At 43.6% G+C, this 18,595-nt stretch overlaps 1 protein-coding gene across 1 annotated transcript in view; it reads right to left on the reverse strand.

The window, feature by feature from the left end:
* LOC147692349 (solute carrier family 22 member 6-A-like) overlaps nucleotides 1-18,595 on the reverse strand; it is a 1,393,226-nt gene that overhangs the window by 284,823 nt on the left and 1,089,808 nt on the right. The window lies entirely within an intron of this gene.

Consider the following 18,595-nt stretch of genomic DNA (forward strand, 5'->3'; position numbering starts at 1 on the left):
GTGATGTCATCAGTGATGTAATCAGTGATGTCACTGATCATGTCATGAATGATGTAATATGTGACATGATCAGCAGTGGATTGCTGGTGCGCGATATATAGATAGTGCAACTAACAATATATGAAATTTCAATGGTTTTGTGTGAGTAAAATAAGGTTTTGTAAATGCTAATTCCTAACTATATATGGTCTATAACCCATGGTTTTTTCAGTGAATTTTCAAGGTTTTGGGAATGCTAATTCCTAACTATATATGGTCTATAACCTATGTTTTTTTCAGTGAATTTCAATGTTTTTTTAATAGCAAATATCAAAAGCTTTAAAATGTCAAGTACGTGGTAGTTAAAAACATTTTCGTGTTTATGCACGCTGATGTGCTTTGAACGCTGCCCCCCCCCTCCTCTTTTCTTTTAGGAGTATTCTCTCTTTGCAGATAGTGAAGGGTAGGTAACGCAGGCCTTTGCCCCCGTTGTAATCCGTCGTGCCTGCTTCCCTATCCATTTGATTGATTGTTATCCTAGCATTTATTGTTTTGGAATTAGTTTTCTTTGGTTCATTCTCTATTTACAAACAAGCACAGAGTCGCAATACTCTGTTTAGTCTTTGCAGATAGTGAAAAATCGTTAAAAAAAAAAAAGGAATCAAGCAAAATCAGTAGGCCACTAATGGGATCTCTTTTTGACCTCGCTAAAATAGAAACATTATGAACAACCCCTCATGAGAAATACGAAACTAGTGAGAGGAACTGAGCTCGACACCATGATGGCTGCAAGACAGCTCGGCTCCGCCGCCCACCCCACCCAAAATAACGACAAACCCTATGCAAATATTATAAATATATACAACACACCAGCAAAGTAACAGGGTAAAATGTTTTATTAAATAACTATTTACATGGCAGCCTGCTGCAACATCGATCCAAACAAGCCTTTGTATTTGGGGCTCAAAATCAACAAGTAACAGGGTAAAACGTTTTATTAAATATCTATTTACATGGCAGCCTGCTGCAACATCGATCCAAACAAGCCTTTGTGTTTGTGGCTCAAAATCAACCATCAATAGTAAGATTTTCATAGGTGAGTGTAGGTTCATGGTTTTCCATCCACAGACTAAAAGCCTGGAGTGGGAGTGAAAGAACAATAACTAGGTAAGAAGGAAGGCAGAGGTTGTGGGAAGGACTCTGGATATGGTATGTTGCTTGGTCCCTCAGATGCTTCAATGTCACTGCCTTGCACAAATGGCATAAGTCCTGGATGTTGGGTGCCATAGTTGAGGGTTCCGAGCAGCGCTTGTAACACTGTCTGAAGCTTATTTGCACCTGCTGCAGCTTCACTATTCTCAAAGTAAGTGGGGGCTGTTTGTGGACCTGACTGCATTGGAAAACAATGTGATGCGGTGCCTCCCTGAACCGCTTGACGGAGGCCCCCGAGATAATTGCGCCTGCTCCACACCTTGTCCCACAATCCGTTTGACCTGAAGACACGTCCTGCGGTGCCCTGGTCCGACCATCACATATACCTGCGCCAGGAGACGGCGTGGAGTGCACTAGAAGGGAGAGGCGGCGCGAACGAGCCTCCCCCACCTCCCCAGGTGGAGGTTTCTCAGCTACACCCCAGCGCTTCACTCGACCAGCTGACTTGCGCGCGCTCTTGCGACACAGTGCCTCGCTCGGCCAGCTGAATTGCGCCTGCTCTTGCTATTACAACGTCTCACCCGCCATCCAACGGAATTGCACCCAATCTTGCGGTACAGCCACAGGCGGCTGCTACGGAGCTCACGAAATGGCGGTCGGCTCCACAGACTTGGGCCTGGCCTGCAAGGATGACTCTGGGCAACCGTGGAACTCGGACGCTTGACTGCTAGGGCATGGGCCCCATTCCCAAAAGAGTCCCCTCAGCCTTGAAGATTCTACAACAGTCACCGGGACCCCCGACTCCCGTAGACTTCCGGTGGGGAGCGACTGCCATGATTGCTCGCGGAATGGCCACGACGTAGCCACAAGATGGTGGTGCTCTCATGCTGATGCCAGTTTCAGTCTGAAACATCCAGAAACACTGTAGACTACCAATTTGATCAGTTCCGGTGGAGCCCCAACGTGACCCCGTAGAGAACTTGCCCTCCCCTCTTTGACTGATGGTTCTTGTTGCCTGTCCCTTCTGTTGTCATTTAACAGAACTTTTTGGACTGCTGAAAGGGGTTGTGTTCCGACCGCTGGTTGGTGGAGACATTTTGACTATATTCTGGACCTGCGTTGTTGCGTAATGCGTCATATGACGCGCCGCGTTAGCGCACCCGGAAGTGCTCCGGTGCGCGAGGCGCAGCTTCCCGGAAGCGATCCAGGGCGCGGTGCGCAGCGCATAACGTAAGCATAACAGGTCATGTGACTTGTTAATAAAACTTTTCATTGGTTCATTTTACTTTAGTTTTTCTAATGATGGAAGGCTTGGTCATATGACCTAAAAATAACACTTTTCATTGGTTTCGAACATTTTTTTTTCCCAAATGATGAAAGCCCCACCTTTTTTTTTCCTCACTCTGACTTGTGAAGCAAAGGACCCAGATGCATTTACAGTTTATCACTAACAATGTTCCAAGCTAATGTATTTTCCCGGGAAATTTACAACTGTCCTGCAAGTAAAATATTCCTATTTCGAGAAAAAGGACGTTTCTTCGTCCCATGAGGGAGCCGTTGAACAAAAGAGGCTCGACCTGCTGTCTTAGTCGCTGATAGGCATGAATATCGGATTCTTATCGATCACTTTATGTTGCAGGAGTGGAAAACACAACAGCCCTTGACCATTTATCTTTACTGCTTTCCTGCGTATTATACCTTTTAACCGTCATGTAATCGGGCTGCTTTTTTTCACTTGCCTTTTACTGATTCGAAAACAGTGGCTATTATTCAAAACTTTACCAATCTAGGTACTACTACAATGTTTTGTTTTAAAAACCTTTATTGTGAAAATGTCAGTATACAAATACGGGCCTATAACCACGTGGGCCGGCCACGGAGCAAACTGTAATCGTATATGATGAGGGGACATTTACACTGTAGAAGAACGTAACGGGCGGGCCATTAGGTTGCAAGAACTAAGGTGTCTAACAGTTGCGGAATCGGTGGACGTACATTTTATAATTAAAGTACGACAGGGCCAGTTACAATAAAATTATCTAGATATACATTTACGGGCAAGTACCATGGGTGACGTTAATTAGAACTTTCAATAGTACAGTAATCAATACCACATCAGAACTTAATATCAATAGGGATGTCCAAATGTTCAATCAGTACTCGTCCCCGCCCGCCATGTGCTTCAAAACTGCATACGTATCTCGTGATATTAAGGTTGGGCAACCAGTACACAACAAGGAGTTACGAGTCCCATTTATACCGGTGCCATTTTGGGCGAGGCCGGGCAGGTCCAGGATATAGTCAAAATGTCTCCACCAACCAGTGGTCGGACCAGAACCCCTTTCGGCAGTCCAAAAAGGTTCCGTTAAATGACAACAGAAGAGATAGGCAACAAGAACAATCAGTCAAAAGAGGGGACACTTTCGGGAATTGGGCCCATGCCCTAGCAGGCATGCGTCCGAGTTCCAAGGTGTCCCAGGGCCATTTTAGTGGACCAGGCCCAAATCCAAAGAGCCGGCCGCCATTTTGAGAGTCCTGTTGCAGCCGCCTATCGCTGCACCGCAAGAGTGGGCGCAATTCAGCTGGATGGTGGGCGAGACGCTGTAGCCGAAGAGCGGGCGCAACTCAGCTGGATGGCGGGTGAGGCACTGTGCCGCAAGAGCGGGCGCAACTCAACTGGATGGTGGGCGAGACGCTGTAGCCGCAAGAGCGGGCGCAACTCAGCTGAATGGCGGATGAGGCACTGTGCCGCAAGAGCGGGTGCAATTCAGCTGGATGGCGACTGAAACACCAAGGGGCGCCCCACTGCAGCTGAGGAGCCTCCACCTGGGGAGACGGGGGAGGCCCGTTCGCGCCGCCTCCCCCCCTCCCCGGGGCGCCCCATGCCGTCTTTTGGCGCAGCATTGTAGGATGGCCAGACCAGTGCGGCAACTTGCTGGACACCACCTGGGTGCCGTCCGGATCTCGGCGCGTTGTGCTGCCTTCGGCCTATTCGCACAAAGGACCGCTACTGACGCCACCTCACAGGCCGACGGATTTTGTCGACTAAAAGACAGACCAAAGCAGCCCATTGTTGCTTTGAGATGGATGTTGCAGCAGGCTGCCATGTAAATAGTTGTTTAAAATGTTTTTTTTTAACGTGTTTACTTTGTTGGAGCGTTCTATATATTTATAAGTTATTAAAGTGTTATAATCCTACTACTTTGTTGGAGTGCTATATATTTTTAATGTGACACATAATTGTGAAGACTTTGATGTACAAAAAGGCATCCCTGGAATCTTCCGCTTCAGGCTCGGTCCCACACACCCTTACAGTGAGAATCCCCTCCCCAATCACAATACAGGATCGTTATCAGATAGTAGGAACGCGTGTGGTGTGACGGATCTCATGGGGTGGGGGCCTTGATCTACTGTAACTCCTTTGAAGAGGGGTGATTATTTACAGTTGGGGCCATAAACTACATCCGCAGGGCTAGGTGATAGCCTGGGACCGGCCTGGACAATCGGACACAGAGGAAGAGGAGTGTCAGAGGGTGCGGTAGTGAATAGGGTGAAAGGGAGGTGTCGGGCGGGCACAGGGTGTGATTCTCAGGGAAGAGCAGCGCAGATGGGGGAGGTTTATGGCCCATGCATGACAGAGAGAGCGGGGGTGACCAGTGCGTGGGGGAGATGCTTGCGAGGGTGGGGAGCCATGCTGAGGATCGGCGGCATGCAGAGAGTGGGTCTGGTCAAGGCATCTAAAATGGCTGCCGTGCACGACAAAAGTGTGGCATTGGAAAAAAGGCAAGATGGCGCAGACAATGTTTATCAATACGGATTAATTTATAACAATTATTTTTAACAATATATTTACTCGCAGTGACAAAATGGCGGTCAACACTTCCTGATTTCCTTCGAATCGAACGTTAACAGACGTCACGCAGCAACAAAAAAAATCCGCTCACGCGCAGCCGCTGGAAGACATTTATCAATATATATGAGCATCCTCAGCCACCCTCAGAAAACATAGGGGGTCAGGATATGTCTCCCGTACCCCCTTATACCCATTTCTCACATTATTTTTCCTCCATCTTGTAATTTAATTAAAACGAAACACAAAATGGCGAATTCCCGTTTCGCTACCGGTTCGCGACCCGGTTCGCGTACCGGGAAGCGCTTCTACCGCGAAAAATCAAATTTTTTTCATTTGCCCCACGGGACACTTTAATAACCCCAACATCATTCCTAGGGGGTCAAGAGGGGTCTACCTTGCCCCCTTTCATTAAATTCCCCCTTCGTTTTTCTCCTCCTCTTGTCTCTCAATCCTATCGCAAAGTTCCGTTACGCGAAAAGTACGCGAACCGGAGCGCTACCCGGGACGCTGTCACAGATATATCTGTTTTTTAAAATGTCAATTTCTCAAAATCCACTGGAGCACATATATTGAGACCTAGCAAAGGCACATCGGGCTAACAGTCCCTACAATTTTGCCAAGTTTCGTGCAAATCCATTCAGCCGTTCGAGCTAAAAGTGAGGCCAACCGCCCTATGGAAAAATGAATGGGAAAACGTGTTTTGGGACCCCCCTTTTTTCTCGGCCCCCCCTTGAGGAAACCCCCCAAAATTTTTAGGGGCTGCTCAGAAACAAAATGTGCCATTTTCCTGAAAATTTCAGCCGATTCCGTCCACAAACGCGAACGTTATTAGACATAGGATTTTTTCTCTATGGGACTTTTGAAAATTCTAACTATATATACCTACTGGCGACCGCCAGTAGGTAATCTATATATATTACCTACTGGCGGTTGCCAGTAGGTAGTTACAGTTAGGTCCTAGTTTCCATAGGAAATCCTCAACATTCTATTTGGATTAACTTTGGCCCCGGTGGATGAATCTTCCCGAATTTCTCAAAGAAGATGGCTCGGTCCGCTGCGGTCCTTCCCTGAAAGTTTGGGGGGGGATTTGTCAAGTGGGGGTTGAGATAAAAGGGGGGTCCCAAAATGTATTTTCTCCATGTTATTTTCCATAGGACGTTTAGACACGGCTACAGCTCGAACGGGTGAATGGATTTATAAGAAATTTGGCAAAACGGTAGAGTCCGGCTCGCAGATGACGCTTTTTTTTGAATGGTGTAAATTCGTTCAGTAGTTGCTGAGAAAATTAAAGTTGAAGTCAATTATATATCTATAAGCGTGCACGGGTGCGCGCACTTGTGCGGCTGCGCGCGAGCAGAATTTTTTTTTGCTGTGTGACGTCTGTGAACGTGCAATTCGGAGGAAATCAGGAAGTGTTGACCGCCATTTTGTTAGTGCGAGTGAATATATTGTACATTTCAAAGCGTTGGAACGGGGAAAGGGGACAAGGTAGAGATTGTCTGGCCGCGTAGGTTTTTCTCAGGGGGTGCAGTAAGGCCCTTGAACGCAAAAAGATTTATTTATTTTTTTTTAAAAGTTGCGGGGTGCGCGCACTCGGTCGCGCACTCCTATTTACAAGAGTGTGAAAATTGAGATAAATCAGAATTTTCAGTGTTTAGATATAAGGTGGCTCTGAAAAGTGCCCTTGTGTTAATTGAGTTTTTTCTGCATTTATAAGTAAAATCCGATGCAGAGTCTCATGTTACAGAGGAAGATTCTGTTTCCCTCATCCGTGAAATGAACACCATCTCTCCTATAGAGGTCTTGCATGTTGTAACGCAAGTTGTTGTGGTAAATAGTACCCATGCTATAATCTCTGAGGAAAGCAGAAACAGATTTATTTACATGTTTCCTTGCTTTCTCAATTTGTGCACAATGTTGATTGGACCAATTCCATTTCTGTCTTTGGCATATATTGGAATATACCAAGGCAGTTCGAGGAAAAAGTGTCATCAATTGTCGAAAGGTGTCTTTTAGAAGCATTTCCAGACCTACCCCAGTCAATGTGCCTAGATCGTTCCCACCACAGTGCACAAATATAAGGTCTGGTTCTGGGAGATGCATAAAAGGGATCACTGAAATAATATCGAATGTCAAAATATCGACCAGCAAAAATATCGTTGACAAAATATCGACAGACAAAATATCGAGTTTCTATCTACAAACAGGTAAGTACAAAAATATCGAGTTAAAAATATCGTTTACAAAAATATAGTTTTAAAAAATATCGACTTTACTAAAAACACTATTAAATTAAATTAATATTAAAAACTAAGTACTAAAATATACTTAAAAATACTTAAATTAACTTATGATAATTAAATAATTAATGAAAGTAAAAAAATAAAAATAAATTAATCATATTTCTTAAAACATATATATATAGTAACAAAATATAATTAAATAATAGCCAATATTATTAACATACAATAACAAAAGTGTAAAAATTACTATTCCCACTCCAGTGGGTGCAACAGTAGGGAAAGCGTTGGATAGCGTAGGGATTAAAATTACTATTCCCACTCCAAAGAGTGCAACAGTAGGGAAAGCGTTGGATAGCGTAGGGGTTAAAATTACTATTCTCCCACCAGTGAGTGCAACAGTAGGGAAAGCGTTGGATAGCGTAGCGGTTAAAATTACTTTTCCCACTCCAAAGAGTGCAACAGTAGGGAAAGCGTTGGATAGCGTAGGGGTTAAAATTACTATTCCCACTCCAGTGGGTGCAACAGTAGGGAAAGCGTCGGATAGCGTAGGGGTAAAATTACTATTCCCACTCCAGTGGGTGCAACAGTAGGGAAAGTGTTGGATAGCGTAGCAGTTAAAATTACTATTCCCACTCCAAAGAGTGCAACAGTAGGGAAAGTGTTGGATAGCGTAGGGGTTTAAATTACTATTCCCACTCCAGTGGGTGCAACAGTAGGGAAAGCGTTGGATAGCGTAGAGGTTAAAATTACTATTCCCACTCCAGTGGGTGCAACAGTAGGGAAAACGTTGGATAGCGTAGGGGTTAAAATTACTATTCCCACTCCAGAGAATACAACATTAGGGAAAGTAAATAATTCATATATTATTCAAAAATCTACAAATAAATATCTATTAATAATTAATTTAAACAAATAATTAACAATAATTAATTAAATTAATTACCTATTAATACAAATTAATTAAACATCTACATAATTACCAATTAATCAAATAATATAAATTAATTAACAATTTTAAAATAATTAATTAACAAATATAAATTATTTACCAATTAATTACTTTTTACTATCAATAAATAAATGTACATATTTAATTAATTATAAATAAATTACTTCCCACCCTATTCCCCTATAAACCCACAACCCGCTACAGAATTAAATTCGTTTAATTTACATAATTAACAGTTAATCAATTACTCTAAATTAATTAACAATTTTATTTAAATTAATTAACAAATATAAATAATTAGCAAATAATTAGTAATTACTATCAATAAATAAATTTACATATTTAATTAATTATTATTAAATTACTTCCCACCCTATTCCCCATTAAACCCACAACCCGCTACAGATTTAAATTACGTAAAAATTATTAAAACAAAATTAGTTAAATATAAATATTTGTAACATAAATACACAATTTTCACACATATTATAACATAAAAATACACTATAAAAAATTATATATTATTAAAATTTCGATATATTTCACTATCTATATTATATACTTCGACATTTTAACTATCTATATTTTTTACAGTCTATATTACTTCACTTACCTTAAAAACGATATTTTTGTATTCGATATTCTGTCCTGTCGATATTTTGTCCACTCGATATTTAATACTCGATATTATGTCCAAACGATATTTTGGACTCGATATTATGTCTGTGCACCGCATAAAAGTTTTCACCAAAGGTATAAATTGGTGACATCTCAATCCTCTCTGGCCAATCCACGTTATCTGCACATTTGGTAAATCAAGGTTGGAAATTCGTCTGTTTGCTGCATATTTTCCACTCCAGTGAATATAGCTGTGTCCTAAAAGCCAAACCTTCATTTTTAAGGTAGATGCACTTGTACTCCGATGGGTTCTGGAAGTGGAATGGTAGTTAGAAGCTGAAAGTCAGGATAAAAAAATGGATGAGGCTTGGTGTGGTTGAAAAAAGAAAAATTATTGGTTGATTGTAATACCTCAAGTTTGAAGACTACGTTGCATGTTAATGTTTATGTAAAACGAAAAGTTCTATTGGGTGTCAAAAAAATGACATGTAACAGAGCTGTGGATAGGCAGGTGTTTCTGGAGGGAAAACAGTCTTCTTAGTTTGATGTAGAACATTGAGATATGAACTTTTGACCTGTGCCTTCAGCCAGGTGCAGAATGAGGTGTTACCATGGAAACAGCCAGAGAAGGCAGTGGGTGATGGGTGACTTTTATGTGACATTGAAAATATTGTGAGGGACAACCAACTGAAATGTTAATTTGATTTCAAAATTTTGCGGGAATAAATATGATTGGTTGAAGACACATATATGAGTCTGTATTGACAGGATATCTGTGCCATTGAATTTTGGTTGCAGTGATAGAAGCATTATTCAGAGTTCCGCAAACGAATATCTGTTTTGTGACTGTCACTGTTCTACATCGTACAAAGCATTGGTAAAGGTAAGTCTGTAACTGTTTGTTTTGTTATGTACTGTAAAATGTAGTTTAGTCACTAAAATTGGTTCATTTTCCTCACAGTCTCTGAGTAACCTCATTTTTGGCTGTCATAATGTCTTGTATTTTTAAAACTAGTTTTCCATTTTGTTTCATCAGTCTTAATTGACAATATTTGTTTGCAATTATTAGTTTTACATTTTGCATAATACATTTCAATAAGCTAAATGGTGTTCAGTCATGTTCTTATGTAATCTTTTACTGTTAGTTTTTTAAATGCACTGTGAGTCAGAGACGAAACTGGAACGAAATTTTGGGGGGGGAATTAAAAAAATGTTGTTAGGCGAACTTGAATGTTTAATTAGTTGGCAGAGTAAAGGTGCAGGGGCTTTTAGGAGGGGTAAAATAACTGCAAGGCCTACTTAAGATTCAAATGGATGTTTATAGAGATGTGAAACGTTCAGGTGCGGCGGTGTGTGCACCTAGAATATATGTTACCTTAGGCTGCTACACCAGACGGGAGGGGGGTGGGGGCCTGAAGTCCTGTGAATTTAATGGGAGTTGTGAGCCTTTTTTTCATATTCTTTCCAATGTAAATTATAGTTTTGTATATAATTTTGGTGAACAGAAAAAAATGGAATATAAAATATGTTTAATATAAACAGTAATTATTTGTGTGATTTTGAAGCGTTTACATATAATGAGAGATGTTGATTTAGAAATGAAAAAATGGTATTAGCAGAGACACAGATAATGCAGATAGAGAAAGAAATGGTACATTACATGTGATAGCGTCGTCAAAAAGTGCTAATGCTTAATGTATTCCTAAACTTTCTGTCAGACGACAAAATTACAGTGTGGTTTGTGGCCGCGGCCTGCACTGGTGGGGGTGGGGTGAGAGGGGGAGGTGGTCGAGTAAAATAAAATGAAAAATTGTGACCATGAGGTTGTACACAGGTTCGTGTAGTACACATGTGAAACCGTCGTCAAAAAGTGCTAATGCCTAATGTATTCCTAAAGTTTCTGTCAGACGACAAAATTACAGTGTGGTTTGTGGCCGCGGCCTGCACTGGTGGGGGTGGGGTGAGAGGGGGAGGTGGTCGAGTAAAATAAAATGAAAAATTGTGACCATGAGGTTGTACACAGGCTTGTGTAGTACAAATGTGAAACAGTCGTCAAAAAGTGGTAATGGTTAAGGTATTCAGAAACTTTCTGTCAGACGACAAAATTACAGTGTGGTTTGTGGCCGCGGCCTGCACTGGTGGGGGTGGGGTGAGAGGGGGAGGTGGTCGAGTAAAAAAAAAAGAAAAGTTGTGACCATGAGGTTGTAGACAGGTTCATGTAGTACACATGTGAAACCGTCATCAAAAAGTGTGAATGCTTAAGGTATTCATAAACTTTCTGTCAGATGACAAAATTACAGTGTGGTTTGTGGCCGCGGGCTGCACTGGTGGGGGTGGGGTGAGAGGGGGAGGTGGTCGAGTAAAATAAAATGAAAAGTTGTGACCATGAGGTTGTACACAGGTTCGTGTAGTACAAATGTGAAACCGTCGTCAAAAAGTGGTAATGATTAAGGTATTCATAAACTTTCTGTCAGACGACAAAATTACAGTGTGGTTTGTGGCCGCGGCCTGCAGTGGTGGGGGTGGGGTGAGAGGGGGAGTTGATCGAGTAAAATAAAAGGAAACATTGTGACCATGAGGTTGTACACAGGTTGGTGCAGTACATGCCTTCATACATTGAGGTAGCAGACCGAGTATACAAATATCTCTCTCCCTCCTGCCGTTTGACTCCATCTTAATCTCCCTTCTGCTTTCCGTCTCCGTTGCCCTGTGTTATCTTACTGTGTGTGTGTCTGTCTGTGTCTGGCTTCAGTCCGGGCTGAGGAAGTTTGCTGTGCAGGTACACACAGATAGTCGCATCAAAGTACTTGGCAGGTTTTCAAAAAAGTATTTATATAATTGAGATGCTTTTTTGAAGCGCTAGTGAATGTCTACTTTCACAATTACTGCTCGGTTGGCTCCACAGAGCAGAGGGTATGTCGTATTTGACTTCTTAGTGCTTTTGCAGCTGCACTCTGTTCTCTGGTGGCTGGCGGAGAAGTGTTTGTTATTGTGGAGATGAAAGCGTGATAAGTAGTGAAATACGACATAGCGTCTGGTCTGTAGAAGTAGGTAGGAGCAGTGATTAAAACTGAGTGAAGCGGAACTGCGGCGGTGCTTGGTAACAGTAATAAATTATTTTCTTACAGAGGTACAACTGTGTGCATGGTCCGCGACCCACTAAGAAAAGGTTGACGGGCCGTCATAGGCCGGCGGGTTCTAGTATGAGTAAGTCAGGTCGACAAAAGAAAACATGAAGTTAGTACAGCTGAGGTTACGTGGAACACATGAATATTCTTTTAGTATACAATTATTTCAGTTGAGATTATGGATTAAAAGAGAGAACATGTATATTTGAAATGTTTATTCAGAAATGCACTGTTTTCAAGGCAAGTCTCTTATCTAATACGAGTACAGACATTGTAAGAAAAGAGTAATCGGTATAGTCACTAGTATATAGAATACAAACGGTATAGTTGATGTAAAATGAATATGGTTTAGCAAAATTAATTGTACACTGTTATGAGGAAGTACATTATATTTTATTAAATCTAAGAAGGTGTCTTGCCTTTCAGTTTAGGAACGATACATGAAAATGCTAGTGGTTAGACATCAGCTCATTAACAATCAGCTCTCTGCATGCGAAGCACTATCAAGTTTGTGTTATGTTGTTGTGTAAGGAAAAAAAAAGGCGCCAAAAGCGAGAAGTTGGCTGGAGGTGCATGTATGTAATCTGTTGGAACGTTCGCAAATTAGTGTTGAGAAGAACTACTGTATTGACATATCTTTTGAAGGTTTCAGTACTCCATCTGAAATACAGCACGAAAAGTAATGGAAATATTAGTGAAAGAACATATTTTTCTCGTATGCATTAAAAATATTTCAGTTCATGGAAAACTAAAGCAGCAGAGGTGTGTGAGGCGGAAATAAGCAGTTCAAAGAAGAAATGGCGTTTACACTTATAAAAAACTCATGCTATCTTTACACATTAATCAGGGCACATGTAGCATATATTACCCAGTTTTGCTCCGAGTACGTTTGCAATAAGATAAGATAAAATATGCAACTGAATTGTTTACATTAGAGTTTAATAAAAAGTTAAGTTCGAAATCGAGTAGCTGAGGAAAAAAAATGTACTCCACATAAAACACAAAAATGTGACCAGCAGGAAATTATAATGTCCACTGTTAGTAAAGCCAATAGGTCTGTTGATGTAAAAAAAAATTCAAGAAAACTTGAAAAAGATTGGGAGGCAAAAAAAAATGTGGACGTCAATGGCTTGCATAAGAGTCATCCTACAATTGTGTAAGCAAAATAAGCAGCTACCGCTTCTAAAAGGAAGTCACTGTTATGATCCGAAAACATGTCAGCCATCCAATTGAAAAGAGGAAAAGAACATACATGGTCTTTAATTACCGGAGCCTCTAGTACCATCAGAGGGCAACTCGGTGTCTTTTCTATGTAGCTGTGTGCCAGGAAATCTTGCGCCGCTGCAAATATATTCCAATGACCCAGAACTCCTTGTATCGCTGCAAAGGCCATAATCCCTCCGTTGGCACAAAGCTGTTCATGATCAATTAACGGATTCATGAGATGATTGTAATTCACTTCCGGAGATACCAAGTTGCAGAGACATAAGTCCAGGGCCCACATGAAATCACAGCTCAGGCAATGAAATACAGGCTGCACACAGGTGAAATAGGAAAATCGAAATGATAATCGATATGATGCACTCAAAGTCGAGAGTGGTAAGATGCCGTAGTACTCAAGCATCCTCTGGCGAAATAGTTCTAAGTGCTCCGGCTCGTTTGCGAAGACAGGAGGGACATCCATTTTGTAATAAACAAAATAGGAACACAAAAGTCGCAGTCAATGGTAGTAGAACAGGAAGTCCTGAAAAATAGGTCGCCGACTATGGAGTGAAGAGTAGCAGAATGACTTCAAATAATTTCTGGCAGACAAGTCACTAAACCATTGCTTAGTAGTTATAAAAAAAATAGGGCTGTCTTGAAGTGGAGGATGCGTTAAAAATTAAGGGAGTCACCTCAGCAAATTGTAAAGGAAGGTCACTATTTTATAAGGAATGCACTTCTCTGTGAATATTAGCTAAGTGAAAGATATGTTTGCGAACAGATGGTAGGGTAACTTGTTTTCGTGACAATAAGGCTGTTGTTCATGTCTTGTGATTCAAGGCCGGAATTCGCGGCCAGATGGAAACATCAAGGTTCCCATGCGGGGGTAGATAAACTAAATTCTTACAGGGAAGCATATGCAGAGTGATTATTACCGCGTAAGCTTTGCCGTTTAAAAAGTCATAGTAATTTTCATTACATGAAAGAAAAAATAACCACTGTTGAAGAATAAAGAAAAAGTCGGCATTATAGCAGGCACGGGTGTATCTTTGAAAATACATGCAACATTACAGCGCTTCTAGGTAAATAAGTCATGTGATTGAAAGTGCCTGCATGTGAACGACTAATTACATGTTTGAGTACAGTCATTTCTAAAAAGATTTAGGGGCAGATTAAAATGCTCCGTGCTGCAGTTTTGCTTCACTTGTCACATGTTAAAAGTGATGCTAAAGTAGTGTAAAGGGATTGTAAATCTGCCCGACATTTTTTTGCCGTCTCAAAGGCATTTGTAAGTGAAAGGGAGCGACTTAGTTTTATGACTGTAGGATGTACTGAGCCACTGGTATCTATTTATGTGAAGAAATGTATAGAATTTAAAGAGTGAAAAAAAGAGAAAAGTAGACTAATTAATTCGTGCATTAGCCATGTTGCAGTTGTGGCTTCTGATAGTAAAAAGGGAAAAGTGTTTAGGCGTTGAATGTGGAACATTGAAAAAAAACGTGTGTTATGGAAAGCAAACGTGGTTTGAAAATGAAATGTAAAGGTTTAAAGCAGGGGTCTCCACAGCGGTCCTGGAGGGCCAGATCCATGCCAGATTTTAAAAATTATTACATGTATTTCAATGGGGATATCCAAAAAATATGGTATGGATCAGGCCCTTCAGGACCGGTTTGGAGACTCCTGGGGCCTCATTTATGAAAAGTGACGCATCGCTGCGTGAAAACAGCGATGCGTCACTTTTCACTGCGCACTCCTTGCGACATTCCTGATGCGTCATATTTAATGTATGACGCATCATGTCGCAAGGAGTTACAGGTACGTCAGTATTTCTGACGTATCTGTAAGCGCAAAAGTGACGCATTGCTGGAGTGTGTCACAAAAGTGACGCAACTCCAGCAATGCGTCCTTTCACATGGGGAAAGCCCCATGTGAAAGGGCTTGCGTCAGTCTTACACCTGGTGTGAGACAGGCGCAAGATTTTGACGCAACAGTGTCCTAAAAGTGACGCAGTGAAATCTCATAGATTTCACTGCGTCACTATTACAAGGGTTTTTGCGGGGGAACGCCCCCTCTGCATACATTATACCTGACGCAGGTATAATGTAGCGCAGGGGTTTAAAAAGTGACGCATCTACCTAGATGCGTCACTTTTTAAATATGGCGCAACAAGGCGCATTTTTTACACCGCTGGTGCGTCACAAAAAGTGACGCACCGGCGGCGCAAAACTGACGCAAGGCCTTCATAAATAAGGCCCCTGGTTTAAAGAGAGAGGAGAAAATTAAGATAGTTTCAGGGCTTTAAGTTGGCCGGGTCTGATCTAGTTTCAGCACAGGCAGTTTCTTAAAGGTAGGCTTGCTGTGTATTGGGCTGCACTTTTGAGGCCTGGCGTAGGCAGACTTTTTAGTTAAGTTGTGCAGCTATTAATCTGTGTCAACTCCACCTCCAAGCCAATTACCTGTGGTTTGCTTAATGTTAGATCCCTCTGCAAGCACCACACGGAAATAGCCTTCCTCATTGAGTCCGAACAGCTCGATGTCCTCTTTCTCACAGAAACGTGGACTCGGGAGGACTGTGAGGTCGAGCTGGGCTTAGCCTGCCCATCAGGCTATAAAATCAGCCATTCACCGCGCCCACTCAACCGAGGAGGGGGTATCGGATACATTCATAGAGACTCGCTCTCACTCTCCCAGTTAAAGATTCGCGAGGTACCGGGATTTGAACTGATGGGTTTCTCAGTCAAACAGCAGGAGTCGATCTGCTGCTCGGGTGTCCTCTGTTACCGTCCCCCGGGACCAGCGCCATCCATTGCTCTTCTCATTGACCTGATTTATGAACTTGCCAGCTCCCACTCCAGGTTATTAGTTCTTGGAGATTTCAATTTGTGGGCAGGCAGTCAGCTGGACAATGCATTTTTCTCTCTTAGCCAAGCTTGTACAGATCTCAACTTAGTACAGCTGGTGAACGCCTCCACGCATCAGAAAGGCCACATTTTGGACCTGGTATTTGCGGATCCTCAATGGGCTTCACTCGTGGATATTAAGTGCCAATATTGGACGGACCATTTTCTAATCAGGTTTTCCCTTTGGTCGGAGGACCCTACTTCGCGTAAGGCTGGACTACCTCTAGCTAAGCTAGAGAGACCTTGGTCCCGCATTCTAAATACGACTCCATTGCCGAACATCCTTGACGAGGACTTCAAACTTGGCAATACAGTCGAGGAAAGTTATACCCTCTTTTGTCAGTCTATAGCTAGCTCGCTGGATAAGTTAGCGCCCCTTCGGAAGTCGCGAGGGAGGGTGAACCGAGCTAGTCCTTGGTACACGAGCGAACTTCGCCAGCTCAAACTTGACTGCAAACGTGCGGAAAGGGTCTGGAGGAAACAGTACCTAGACTCTGAGAAAACCGCATTTAGGTCTGCTATGCACAAATATAAAGCTCAAATTAAGATAGCGAAAGCGACCTTTCTTGAACTCACTCTGAATCAGGCCCCAAACAAGGCTCAGGCCCTTTTTAAAATCGTTAAGGACCTGGCTCACCCTACGTGCGTGGCCAGTGCTGTTCCCTCGTCGCAGGCTCTTTGTGACTCTCTGGCAGATGCCTTTGAGGAAAAAATCCGTAAAATCCTAGCTGGCCTGCAGGACCCACGGAATTCCACCACTGAGGCGGGAGCTCCGGAGGAGTTGGCCAGTCGACCCCTGCAGAGGGTTATTAATCTCTGTCAGGAAGCTCCGGTCATGCCCTCCAGTCGACCCCGACCAGATGAGCAGCCTCCCAGCGTGGGAGCTCCGGCGGCGGAAGCCAGTCGACCCCTGCTGAGTAGCCCTCCTCTTTTTCTTTTGGATCAGGCCCTCAGCTTGGGAGCTCCGGCGACTGCGGCCAGTCGACCCCAGCTGAACTGTTCTCCCCTCGCTGCCCCCGATTCGGCTCCCTGCTTGGGAGCTCCGGCAATTGTAGCCAGTCGACCTCAGCAGGGTAGCCTTCTTCTTCCTCCTGTGGAGCCGACTCTTAGTCTGGGAGCTCCGGCGAGCGAGGCCAGTCGACCCCAGCTGAGTGGCCCCTCTATTCCCACTTTGGACCAGGCCCTCTGCTTGGGAGCTCCGGAGACCGTAGCCAGTCGACCCCAGCAGAGGAGGCCTTTTTCTTCTTCCTTGGAGCCGACTCTCAGTTTGGGAGCTCCGGCGAGTGAGGCCAGTCGACCCCTGCTGAGTAGTTTCCCCCTTCCATCCCTGAAGGAGTTCGGTGACCTAGCTTTGACGATTTCTTCTGGTTCGCCTTTGGATCCTCTCCCTCCAAGATTATGGAAGGTGTTTCAAGAGGACCTCTTCCAACCCCTGCACGCTATCTGCTGTCAGTCATTTGAGACAGCTACTGTTCCAAGCTGCTGGAAGAAGGCAGTGGTATCCCCGCTGTTAAAAAAACCTACGCTCGACCCTGCCTGCCTCTCTAACTACCGGCCAATCTCCCTGCTTCCTTTTCCGGTTAAAATTATGGAAAAGTTGGTCACCCGCGCTCTGTCCAGTTTTCTAGAAGGGAACAGCTGGTTGGACGAAACGCAATTTGGCTTCCGCCCAGCGCATGGGACGGAATCCGCGTTGGTGACCGTGCTAGACAACCTGCGGGCGCGAGTCGACAGTGGTCGGGCAGCATTCTTGGTGCTGCTCGACATGTCGGCCGCGTTCGACACGGTCAGCCATTCCACCCTGATCTCTAGGCTGGAGGAGTGCGGGGTCAGTGACAAAGCTAGGGATTGGTTAATCTCCTATTTGGACTGCCGTCAGCAACGGGTCTCGTTACCCCCCTTCAGTTCAGAGGAGCGGAAAGTGGGACAAGGAGTACCTCAGGGCTCGGCCATCAGCCCCATACTCTTTAATGTCTACCTCCGCCCCCTAGTCCAGCTCATCAAAACCTTTGGTATCTCCGCATTTAATTATGCGGATGATACCCAGCTGGTCTTTTCTCTGGAGGGACAGGACGCAGTCTCATTGGAGACCTTTCACCGGTGCATGCAGGCGACAGCGGAATGGCTCCGGTTGAACTCGCTACAGTTCAACGGAACGAAGACGGAGGTCTTACACTGTTCCGCGGATCGGGTTCCTCGCGATCTTCCAGTGGACTTTTGGCCTCCGTCCTTCTCTGAGACAGTATCTGCGGCACAATCAGCGCGCAATTTGGGCGTCACTTTTGGGCCCAACCTGCAGCTGGATCTACATGTGAACAAGATCTCTTCAACATGTATGATGTTGATCCGCATGCTGCGTAAGGTCCTTCCTCTCCTCCCTGTGCAAGCTAGACCAGAAGTAGTGCGTTGTACCATCCTAAGTCGACTTGACTATTGTAACGCACTACTTCTGGAGGCCCCGGTAACACTCCTGGGCAAGTTGCAAAGGGTGCAAAATATTGCTGCTAAACTCGCCCTTTCTCGCCCCTACCACAGCTCTTCCACGGCAGCATTGCAAGAACTCCACTGGC

The sequence above is a fragment of the Lissotriton vulgaris genome, chromosome 9 (genome assembly GCF_964263255.1).
Source record: "Lissotriton vulgaris chromosome 9, aLisVul1.2, whole genome shotgun sequence".
In the NCBI taxonomy this organism is placed as follows: Eukaryota; Metazoa; Chordata; class Amphibia; order Caudata; family Salamandridae; genus Lissotriton; species Lissotriton vulgaris.